The following is a 12,491-nucleotide window of genomic DNA, read 5'->3' on the forward strand; positions in this document are numbered from 1 at the left end:
ACCAAAACCAAAACAAGATCCTACCCAATTCTATTTTAACCTAACAAATGCAGCGTCAGCCATCATGTGAGGAGCTGGGAACATAGCAGTAAAGAAGACAGAGTCTCTACTCTCAGGGAGCTTTGGTTTGGCTCCACTCTCCAAGCTAGCAAATACATTTAAATCAACGGGTGTTTATTAAACAACTACTGTGCACAAGACACTGGTGTCTACACCACAGGGTGATGCTTTTCACACTTTAGCAGGCACCAGAATCACCTGGAAGCTTTGCTCTCACAGATTCCTACACTCTACCCCCAGATATTCTGATTTGGGAGGTCTGCGATAGGGCCTGACATTCTGTACTTCTAACAAGCACCCACCTGAGGCTGATGCTTGGTTTTAGACCATACTTTGAGTAGCAACCATATATGAGGGGACAGAAATAAATGGGACTTAGACCCTGTGCTCAGGCTGCTATGCTCACTAGCGAGAGTGGCTTGAAAAGAATGTTAGAATGGCAGGGTGAGGGCCCATCACTTTGGAAGCTACTGACTAGTGTCCCAGCAGCACAGGGGATGAAATGGAGGGGAATGGGAAGCAGAGACTGGCCCTCTGAGAAGCACAGGAGGTGGGGTATGTGCAGCGCATTGTGCCTTCCTAAGACTGAGGTACTGGGGTAGAGGTTCAGTTTGTACAACTCTTTCCACTTCATTTTATGACCGCAGGCTGTGTCCTGGGTCATCTCTCTAAGCTCCTTCTCTTTTCTTTTTTTCCTGAACACACAGTCATATCCAGGTTTTCCAAGAGGCTTTTCTCTTTTTTGATGTTTGTCAGAAAGGAAAAATGGAAAAGAAGCTTTACTAAGGTTCTCTCAGTAATCCTTCTCATGACTTCTTGTTGTTGGGCCCAGGCAGTAACTTGAAACATAATGATGGATCTTTAAAGTAAGACTTAAGCTCTGTATCAGAGAAATGCTCAGACTGAAGCAGAGGATCATCCATGCTAGAATGGGGTTGGGGTTTCCAGGCTGAAGAACTGGAGGTGATGGGCAGAAGGGGCCAAGGAGCTACGTGGAGGCCCCATACCCAGAAATGGCGGTGGTGATGCACTGGGGCAGTGGAGTGAGGGTGCTCTGAGGATCTGCTCTTGAGGCTGCCATCAGTGGTTCCCTATTGTGAGGTTAGCTCAGACTGCTTTCCTGTAGGATGCGAGAAAAGAGTTGGCGCTTTAGGAAAGTGGCCATTCCGAAGAGTTTCGTAGCTTGGTAGGGAGGGGAGTGAAAAGGAAAGAAAATGATAAGCAGGGAGGCAAAGAAAAATTATACTCAGGGCCAAGTAATGGACTTAACTGGGGGCTGCTGTCCCTTCCTCAGACCTTGGGTTCTGCATGACAGACCTGCAGAAACCAGGAACCGTCTGCTCTCTGTCAACATCCCATTTCCCTTTTTATTTATTTATTTATTTTTAAAAAGATTTTATTTATTCATTCAAGACACAGAGATAAAGAGAGAAAGAGAGAGAGCACGAGCAGGGGGAGAGGCAGAGGGAGAATCAGGCTCCCTGCTGAGCCCGGAGCCGGACGTGGGGCTCAATCCCAGGACCCTGGGATCATGACCCCAGCCGAAGGCAGACGCTTAACCATCTGAGCCACCCAGGCATCCCACCCATTTCCCTTTTTAAACTTTCCCTTTCAACATCTCTGAAGCATTGTTCTGTTAATTGCCATAAAAATCATCTAGCTTCAGTGCACGTGCACGCACACACACACACGCACGCACACCACACCCCTTTAAAACAACAGTTTTTCCAAATGAACCAGAGCAAAGAGGTTTCTTCATTGGAGAGAACTCTGGCCTCAGGAAACTAGAAAGTATGTAAAGGCCAAGCTCCACAGCTGCTGTTTACCCCCGGTAACAGAGAATTGCTATTCAATCTTTCATAACCCATCTCAAACCCAGGGCCTAAGGGGTCCAGCCGCCCGCTGTGCACACAAACGAGAGCACGTGTGCAGATATACACCGTCAGGCAGTGGAGAAGCTCTGCTCCTTAGAGTAAGTCCTAGTCTCCTCATGCCTATGATCAGAATGAACCATATTCATCCTAGGTCCCTTGTAGGCAGACAAGGCCATGTGGCATCATTTTGGTGGGAGCAAATTCTAGAAGTCCACCACTCCAATCAGTGAGCAAAACAAGCTAGAGATGATTTATAAGAGCAACACATCATTTAAAAGAAGAGCCATCTCCTTTGCATATTTAACACCCATTCTTCAAGGGCACATCTGTCCTTCCATTTCCTGCTGCTCCTATCATGGTGCTTGAGAGGATCATATTAACCAGGAATCATCACATCTTAGATCGAAACAGAACAAAACAACCTATCATCTCTAAGGAAATACACACACACAAAGCACTCAGAGGATTACTGTACCAACAGAAGCACTTCTGGTTCCTGACCAGTACTTCCTAGGTAGGTCAGTCATTTGCGCATTTGTTACCCTGTATTTTACTTGCAGTTTCCACGCTGTGCTCTTTGTATGGCAGGAGGCTGTCCCTTGCACTGCCTGTTTCCCAGGCTGCCTTGCCAGTTGACTTCACTGAGGGATGCCATCAGGAGACCGGAGAGGGAAGAGGGGAGAAGCTCAGGTCTCTCCTTCTCCTCTGCTTCTGGTGGCTTCTCTAGGAGGGGCAGCAGTCCTCTTTTTCCAGCTGTCAGGAGGTGGCCCCCCCCCCAGCTCATGGCCTTTAGCAATATCACCTGAAACCTGAGTGACCCCCCTCTGCTTGTCTCACTGCCTCTAGTTATATGGGATTAGATGGTCTCTATGGAACAGCCTATCCAAGGTCTATTTTCTGGACTGGATCCTCACTGACACACGGTGTCAATGTTTAAACAGTTATTCACTGAAACAAAACCGGATGCTATTCTGTAGCTCAAAAGTCTAGGCTGTTTTAGTTACTCAGCTACTGCAGAGGCTTCAACTGCCACATACAATTTGGGATGGATAAACAGTAAATAATAAACTTAATGTACCTAGAGATGCTCCCATGCTAATTTGTGAACTCTATAAAGATAAAATTTGGTTAAATGGATGTATTTTGTCAGCTGTGTGAACACTGAAGGCTATATACTAGGTTTAGTTACAATGCAGTGGGCACTATTTAATAAATGAAAAGGAAGAGGAAAAATACTCTTATTTTTGAGGAGAAATAAAAAGTAAATGTAGAAAAATACGGGCTATGTTAGGCAAAAGCAATTTAGTCAAAATACTAAAATCCTAGTGTTTACTGAGCTATTTGAAATAACTTCAGGTAGCTTCAGGCAAAACAAATAAATTATAAAATGACAAAACCTGATACAACATTTCTTGAGAATTTGAAAGCCTGGTGCAGAGAGGAAAGCTGAAGAATAAGTATTCTTGCTTAATTCCAAAGGAGAGAACCAAAAGCCCAGAGATGAAATTAAAGACAGAAAAATTGGATCTTTGTCTCAGGAAATAAAGTTTCAATCAGATTGTTGAAGTATTCTTCCCTGCTCTCCTCATCATTTTAGGTGGATCTGGTAAGTAAACCCATAAAGCAAATCTTATGCTCACAGGCAGCCAAATTAGGTGGTCCAAAGTTCCTTTAAATTTTTAATTTCTTTGACTTGTAACAATTAATTTATGAGGTGAATGATTGAATTACTTTGACTTACTCCTATTTAATTTGTAATTGATTCAGTCTTAAACCTATCACTAAAAGTTTTTTCAAGGATTTGTTTACTGATACATGGTGAACACCCTATTTGTCCACTGAGGTATGCTTTTATTCCAACTATTAGATTTAAAAATATGTCTAGCCTTAACCACAAAGGGGGCTATTGCTTTCGTTAGTCTTAGAAACATAATTAACTCTCCTGCTTTCTGGACATAGCATGTCAGCAATCCGGTTCATAAAAATTCTATTTGCAGAGCAAACATCTGCAATTCCAAGTATCCTTATTTGGCAGTCATGGGTTTCCTCTACCCACTATGCATTTACTTCACTATGACAAGATAATGTCACTCATTTCTCCAGCAAAAGGCATTCTAGAGTAAAGAATGAGGGCAAAAGCCCAGCCAAATTGAAGGATGTGATGTGCCCAGGGAATGATAATACTCAGTGTATCTGGAACACCATGTACAGATGGAAGACATTATTAAATTATGTGGATAATGAGTTCCTTTGAGTTTGAAATATTTAATTTTAACCAAAAATTGTTTCTTCTCAGATAGGATTAAAAGGACATTCCTTGAGAACTATGGCTCCCCCCTAGAAAAGGTAGTTTTGTCTTCAAAATACCACTGCAGAATTCATTCCTGAAACCTCCTTAGAGGCAAACTTTGGATGGAAGAAGAAGTTTCTAGTTTTAAAATCTCTTTTTCTTAGGAAAAAAAAAAGATAGTAGAAACACACATTTAAAAATAATAGGTTCTGGTCCCAGATGGAGACATAGGAAGACCCTGAACTCCCCCCCTCCTCCATGGACATACCACCAAACCTACACCTTTTTATAGAGCAAATCCTCCTGAAGAAGAGCTGAGTGCTGACTGAAACCAGCCAAATGGCTCAGGAGCTGTTCATACTCTCTGGGTTGGAGCTGGTCAGTGCCATGGTTAATGCTCCTCTTTCACCTTAATAATGTGGATGGGAACAGGATCCAGATGCTATAGTGGGCCTGTCTCCTCAGCAGGCACCAAGGTCACTAGCCCACACCAGCCCCAGATGCCCTGGACCGCAGAAAAAAGCTGCGGTTTAAAAGAGCCATTAGACTATAAAAGAACCAGCCCTAGAACCCATCCAAAGTGAGGGAGCTGCTGGGACTCTGCATCAGAGGGGGGCTGGTGAATGCTTGGGTTTACATTGTCCCTCCACCCTGAGAACATGGGTGGGAGCATGGGTCTGGGTGTTGTAGCTGCCTGCCATCTCAGCAAGCCCTGGACCCTAGCCCACACCAACCCCAGCCACCCCACAAGGTGCCAAAGCACCAGGTCAGTGTTCACTAAGCTCCAATCATCCTACCAAGGCACCACAGGTGCAAAGCACCCTAGAATACTGCAGGGAGACACCACTTGCGCTCTAGATGGCTTGCGAATATACTCCCAGGATAGAATGCTCCAGGACCTTCTGACTCATGCCTGCTTTGGATCCAGGAACCCTGTCAAAGTGCCTCCTTGTGTGGAGGGTCCCAGAACCCTTGCCCTTGCCTCAGTTCCAGCCAGTCCCTCAGGGCACCCCATCTGTGGTTTAACCCAGGATTTCCCAGCCGGTACCCCACCTCAGTTCCAGTCACCCCACCATGGTGCTCTCTGCACAGAGTGCTCGAGGACATACTGGCTTATACTGGCTTGTACCAGCCTCATCACCCTACCAGAACACCCCCTGTGCTAAGGACCCCACAACATGCCAGCTTGCACTTACTTCAGCTTCACCTGTCCTGCCAGGGAGCCCTCTGCATGGAGAACCCGGAGACCACCCAAGCCTGTACCCACTTCAGCTACAGGTGTCTTGCCAGAGCACTCTATCTGTGGAGTACCCTGACCGCCCGCCCAATCCATACCCCACTTCAGCTCCAGGAGCCCTGCTGGGGTGCCCCCTGTGTGAAACACTCCAGGACACCCCAGCCCATGCCCTAGCTTGGCTCCGGCTACTCTGCCAGGGCGAACTCTGTATGGAGAGCTCCATGATATCTCAGCTTACACACTCTTCAGCTTCAGCTACCCTGCAGGGCACCTTCTCTGCAGAGAGCCTAGGGACTGCCCTGGCCCATACACACTTCAGCTGTAGTTATCCAACTGGGGCACCTCGGTTTGAGAGCCCCAGGACCCTCTGGCTTGAGCCCACTTTAATTTCAGCTGTCCTGCCAGCTCTCCATGTGGAGAGCCCAAGGACCACCCTGGCCCAGCTTATGCCCACTTCAACTCCAGCCATCCCACCATGGCACCCCCAGCATGGAGTGCTCCAGGACCCCTAACTCACCCCAGACACAACTCCAGCCAGCTAGCCAATGTTACCCACAGTATACACAGAGCATGACCATACACAAAACCAGTCCTTCAAATTTAGGACAAGTAGCTGTTCCACCCAATTCATGCAAACAAACAAAGACAATCAAGCAAAACGAGGAGATAGGAATATGCTCCAAACAAAAGAGTAAGACAAAAACTCAGAAAAAGGACTAAATGAAACAGATCTAAGCAATACCTAATAGAGACTTTCAAGTAATGATAATAAAGATGCTCATTAGACTGTTCTTTCAGAACTCAAAACTTCACCAAAGAGATATAAAATATAAAAAAGAACCAATCAGAGTTGGAGAATACAATAACTGAAATGAAAATATACTAGAGGGAATCAATAGTAGATTAGTGGATGCAGAAGAAAGGATCAGTGATATGGAAGACAGGGTAATGGAAAGCACCCAAGCTGAACAGCAAAAAGGAAAAGGAGTTCTAAAAATGAGAATAGGTGAAGGGATCTTGTGGAAGCATCAAGCAAACACTCTCATTATAGGAGTTCCAGAAGGAGAAGACAGAGGCAGAGAACTTATAGTAGCTCACAACTTCCCTAACTTGGGGGAAGCAAACAGACATCCAGGTTCAGGAAGTACAGAAACTTCCAAATAAGATGAACCCAAAAAGGTCCACACCATGACACATAATAAAATGTAAAAGATTAAAGGGGAGCCTGGCTGGCTGAGTCAATGGAGCATGTGACTCTTGATCTTGGAGTTTTGAGTTCCAGCCCCATGTTAGGTGTAGAGATTACCTAAAAATTAAAAAAAAAGTAAAAGATTAAAGATAAGGAAAAAACTTTAAAAGCTGCAAAAGGAAGCAACTAGTAACATAAAAGGAAAAGCCTGTAATACTATCAGCTGAGTTTTCAGCAGAAACTCTGTAGGCCAGAAAGGAGAGAGATGATACATACAGTGTTGAGAGGGGGAAAAAATTGTAGAACCAAGAATACTCTACCCTGCAAGGTTATCATTCAGAATTGAAGGAGGGATAAAATGTTTTCCAGACAAACATTAAAGGAGTTCATCGCTACTAAACTAGCTTTACAAGAAACGTTAAAGGGAATTCTTTAGTTGGAAAAGAAAAATTACATAATTACAAGAAAGTTATGGATAAAAACATGTAAAAGATAACATATACATAAAATGTAGAGGAAGAATTAAAACAATTGTTCCTTTAGAATGTGTTCAAAGTGATCAACAAATTAATAAGGACTACTATATACTTATTGTGTATAAATCCCATAATAACCATAAACCAAAAACCTGTAACAGATAGACAAAAAATAAAGAGAAATAAAGCCAAATGTAACACTACAAAAAGTCATCAATCACAAGGAAAGAGAGAAAAAGAAATAGGGAAGAACTATAAAGACAACCGGAAAACAATTAACAAAATGGCATTAAGTACATACATATCAATAATTACTTCATATGTAAATGGTCTAAATGCTCCACAAAAGACATAGGTGGGCAGAATGGATTAAAAAAACAAAACAAAACATACTGGCACAAAAACAGACACAGAGATCAATGGAACAGAATAGAGAGCCCAGAAATGGACCCTCAACTCTATGGTCAATTAATCTTTGACAAAGCAGGAAAGAATGTTCAATGGAAAAAAAGACTGTCTCTTCAACAAATGGTGCTGGGAACATTGGACAGCCACACGCAGAAGAATGAAACTGGACCATTTCCTTACACCACACACAAAAATAGACTCCAAATGGTTGAAAGACCTAAACGTGAGACAGGAGTCCATCAAAATCCTAAAGGAGAACACAGGTAGCAACCTCTTTGACTTCAGCTGCAGCAACTTCTCCCTAGAAACATCGCCAAAGGCAAGGGAAGCAACGGCAAAAATGAACTATTGGGATTTCATCAAGATAAAAAGCTTTTGCACAGCAAAAGAAACAGTCCACAAAACCAAAAGACAACCGACAGAATGGGAGAAAATATTTGCAAATGACATATCAGATAAAGGGCTAGTATCCAAAATCTATAAAGAACTTCTCAAACTCAACACCCAAAGAACAAATAATCCAATCAAGAAATGGGCAGAAGACATGTACAGACATTTTTCCAAAGAAGACATCCAAATGGCCAACAGACACATGAAAAAGTGCTCAACATCGCTCGGCATCAGGGAAATCCAAATCAAAACCTCCATGAGATACCACCTCTCACCGGTCAGAATGGCTAAAATTAACAAGTCAGGAAATGACAGATGTTGGCGGGGATGCGGAGAAAGGGGAACCCTCCTACACTGTTGGTGGGAATGCAAGCTGGTGCAACCCCTCTGGAAAACAGTATGGAGGTTCCTCAAACAGTTGAAAATAGAGCTACCATACAATCCAGCAATTGCACTACTGGTTATTTACCACAAAGATACAAATGTAGGGATCCGAAGGGGTACGTGCACCCCAATGTTTATAGCAGCGATGTCCACAATAGCCAGACTGTGGAAAGAGCCAAGATGTCCATTGACAGATGAATGGATAAAGAAGAAGTGGTATATATATACAATGGAATATTATGCAGCCATAAAAAGGAACGAGATCTTGCCATTTGCAATGACGTGGATGGAACTGGAGGGTGTTATGCTGAGCGAAATAAGTCAATCAGGGAAAGACATGTATCATATGACCTCACTGATATGAGGAATTCTTAATCTCAGGAAACAAACTGAGGGTTGCTGGAGTGGTGGGGAGTGGGAGGGAGGGGGTGGCTGGGTGATAGACATTGGGTAGGGTCTGTGCTATGGTGAGCGCTGTGAACTGTGCAAGACTGCTGAATCACAGATCTGTACTTCTGAAACAAACAATGCAATATATGTTAAGAAAAAAGAAAAAGAAGAAGATAGCAGGAAGGGAAGAATGAAAGGGAGTAAGTCGGAGGGGGAGATGAACCATGAGAGACGATGGACTCTGAAAAACAAACTGAGGGTTCTAGAGGAGGGGAGGGGAGGGGGATGGGTTAGCCTGGTGATGGGTATTAAAAAGGGCACATTCTGCATGGAGCACTGGGTGTTATGCACAAACAATGACTCATGGAACACTACATCAAAAACTAATGATGTAATGTATGGTGATTAACATAACAATAAAAAATTAAAAAAAAACAAAACAAAACAAAAAGAGGAACCATCTACATGCTGCTTGCAAGAGACTCATCAGACCTAAAGATACAAACTGAAAGTAGAAGAATGGAAAAAAGTCTTCCATGCATATGCAAGTGGAAAAAAAGCTGGGCTACCAATACTTTTATCAGACAAAAGAGACTTTACACAAAGACTGTAACAAGAGACAAAAGGGGGCATCACATAGAATAAAGGGGCCAATCCAACAAGAGGATATAAAGTTGTAAATATGCACCCCACAGAGAAGAACCTAAATACATAAAGCAAATATTAATAGGCAACAAAGGAGAAGTTGACAGTAATATAATAATAGTAGGGGACTTTAACATACCATGTACATCAATAGGCAGATCATCAAGGCAGAAAATCAGTAAGGAAACAGTGTCTTTGAATGACATATTAGGCCCAAAATAACTAAAAACACATTCTCTTCAAGTATACATGGGACATTCTCTTGAATAGGTCACAGTTAGGCCCCAAAACAAGTCTCAGATTTAAGAAGACTAAAATCATATCACACATCCCTTCTGACCACAGCAATATTAAACTAGAAGTTAATCACAAAAAAGAAAAAAGCTGGAAAAAACACACAAATACATGGTACAACATTCTACTAACAGCCAATGGGTCAACAAAGAAAAATGAAAATGAAAACACAACATTCCAAAATCTTTGGCATGCAGTGAAAGCAGTTCTAAGAGGGAAACCTCTTAGAACTTAGCAATGCAGGTCTCTGTCAAGAAACAAGAAAAAACTCCAATAAACAATCTAGGAAATAAAGGAAATGGAGACTAAAAAACAACAACAAAACACAAAAATATCAATGAATGCAAGAACTCCTTTTTTGAAAAAATAGACAAAATTGATAAACTTTTAGCCAGACTCATCAAGAAAAAAAGAGAGGACTCAAAATCAGAAACAAAAGAGGAGAAGTAACAATTGGTACTAGAGAAATACAAGAACTCTAAGAGAACATTACAAAAAATTTTATGTCAACCAAATGGACAACCTAGAAGAAATGGATAAATTCTTGGATACATAAAATCCTCCAAAATTGAATTGGGAAGAAATAGAAAATCTGAAGAGACCAATTACTAGTAATGAAATTGAATCAGAATAAAAAAAATCCCAAAAAACAAAAAGTCCAGGATCTGATGAATGTGCAGGCAAATTCTACCAAAGATTTAAAGAAGAGTTAATACCTATTATTCTCTAAGTACTCCAAAAAGTAGAAGAGGATAGAGAGCTTCCTAGCACATTCCAGGAGGCCGGCATTGCTCTGATACTAAAACCAGACAAAAACACTATGAAAAAAGAAAACTACAGATCAATATCCATGATGAAATAGATGTGAAAATCCTCAAGAAATATTAGCAAATCGATCAAGTAGAATTTATTCTGGGTAAGCAAGCACGATTCAATATTTGCAAGCCAATCTACATAATACACCCCATCAATGAAACGATAAAAATTATATGATCATCCCAATAAATGCAGAAAGCAATTGACAAATTCAACATCTGTTCATGGTAAAAACTCAAAACAAAGTGAATTTAGAGGGAACATGGTTCAAAATAATAAAGGCCATATATGAGAAACTCACAGCTGACATACTTACTGGGGAAAAACTGAAAACCTTTTTTTTCTGTTGCTCTAAGGTATTTTGTATACTTTTGTGCAAGTGAGTAATTAAATTTCTTTATTCAGTTAGTAATTTCCTTTTTATTTATTTTTATATAATTTTATTTTTTATTATGTTATGTCAGTCACCATACAGTACATCATTAGTTTTTGATGTAGTGTTCCATGATTCATTGTGTGTACAACACCCAGTGCTCCACGCAGAACGTGCCCTCTTTAATACCCATCACCAGGCTAACCCATCCCCCCACCCCCTGCCCTCTAAAGTCCTCAGTTTGTTTCTCAGAGTCCATAGGCTCTCATGGTTCGTCTCTCCCTCCAATTCCCCCCCTTCATTTTTCCCTTCCTTCTCCTAATGTCCTCCATGCTGTTCCTTATGTTCCACAAATAAGTAAAACCATATGATAATTGTCTTTCTCTGTTTGACTTATTTCCCTTAGCATAATCTCCTCCAGTCTTCTAAATTAAGAAGAAGACAATAATGTCCAATCTCACTACTTTTATTCAACATAGGACTGGAAATTCTACCCATAACAATCAGATTAGAAAAAGAAATACGAGGCATCCAAATTGGTAAGGAAGAAGTTAAACTATCATTATATGCAGATGACATGATACTATGCATAGAAAACCCTAAATACTTCACCAAAAAACTATCAGAATAAATGAAGTCAGTAAATTGCAGGATAGAAAATTAATATGCAGACATCAATCATATTTCTATACACTGATAACAAAGTAGCAGAAAGAGAAATGAAGAAAACAGTTCCATTCACAATTGCACAAAAAAATCAAATACCTAGGAGTCTTTGGCTCAGGTCATGATCCTGGAGTCCCGGGATCGAGTCCCGCATCGGGCTCCCTGCTCAGCAGGGAGTCGGCTTCTCCCTCTGACCCTCTTCCCTCTCGTGCTCTCTATCTCTCATTCTCTCTCTCTCTCAAATAAATAAACAAATACCTAGGAGTAATTTTAACCGCAGAGGTCAAAAACCTGTACTCTGAAAAGGGTAATATTGATAAAAGAAGTTCAAGATGACAGAAATGCAAAGCAATTCCATGCTCATGGATTTAAAGAATTTTCATATTACCCAAAGCAATCTACAAATTCACTGCAATCCCAGTCATAATGCCGACATTTTTCACAGAACTAGAATAATCCTAAAAATTGTATGAAATCACAAAAACCACAAATTGCAAAAGCAATCTTGAGAAGGACGAATGAAGCAGGAGGTATCATCACAATCCCAGATTTCAGAATACACTACAAAACTGTAGTTAATCAAAACAGTATGGTACTGGCAGAAAAAGACATGTATAGATTAATAGAACAGAAAAGAGAGCTCAGAATAAAACCAATGCTTATATGGTCAATTAATGTATGACAAAGGAAGAAAGAATATACAATGAGGAAAAGACAGTGTCTTCAACAAATGGTACTGAGAGAACTGGACAGCTACACCCAAAAGAATGAAACTGGTCCACTTTCTTATGTTATACATAAAAAGAAACTGAAAATGGACCAACCAAGTAAATGTGAGATATGAAATCATAGAAGTCCTAGAAACAAACAGGCAGCAATTTCTTTAACATTGGACTAGGCAACATTTTTTTCACTATCTCTCCTCAGGCAAGTGAAACAAAAGCAAAAACAAACTATTGGCACTACACCAAAATAAAAAGCTTGCACGGTGAAGGAAAT

The 12,491-nt window shown here is 41.3% G+C and overlaps 1 protein-coding gene and 1 long non-coding RNA gene across 3 annotated transcripts in view; one reads left to right on the forward strand and one right to left on the reverse strand.

Moving 5' to 3' along the window:
* RAB3C (RAB3C, member RAS oncogene family) overlaps nucleotides 1-12,491 on the reverse strand; it is a 291,655-nt gene that overhangs the window by 72,728 nt on the left and 206,436 nt on the right. The window lies entirely within an intron of this gene.
* The window catches only part of LOC141374928 (uncharacterized), a 31,884-nt gene that overhangs the window by 520 nt on the left and 18,873 nt on the right, over nucleotides 1-12,491 (forward strand). The window lies entirely within an intron of this gene.

Source organism: Callorhinus ursinus, unplaced genomic scaffold (genome assembly GCF_003265705.2).
Source record: "Callorhinus ursinus isolate GAN/ISIS: 27379988/994484 unplaced genomic scaffold, GSC_fseal_2.0 scaffold23, whole genome shotgun sequence".
NCBI lineage: Eukaryota > Metazoa > Chordata > Mammalia > Carnivora > Otariidae > Callorhinus > Callorhinus ursinus.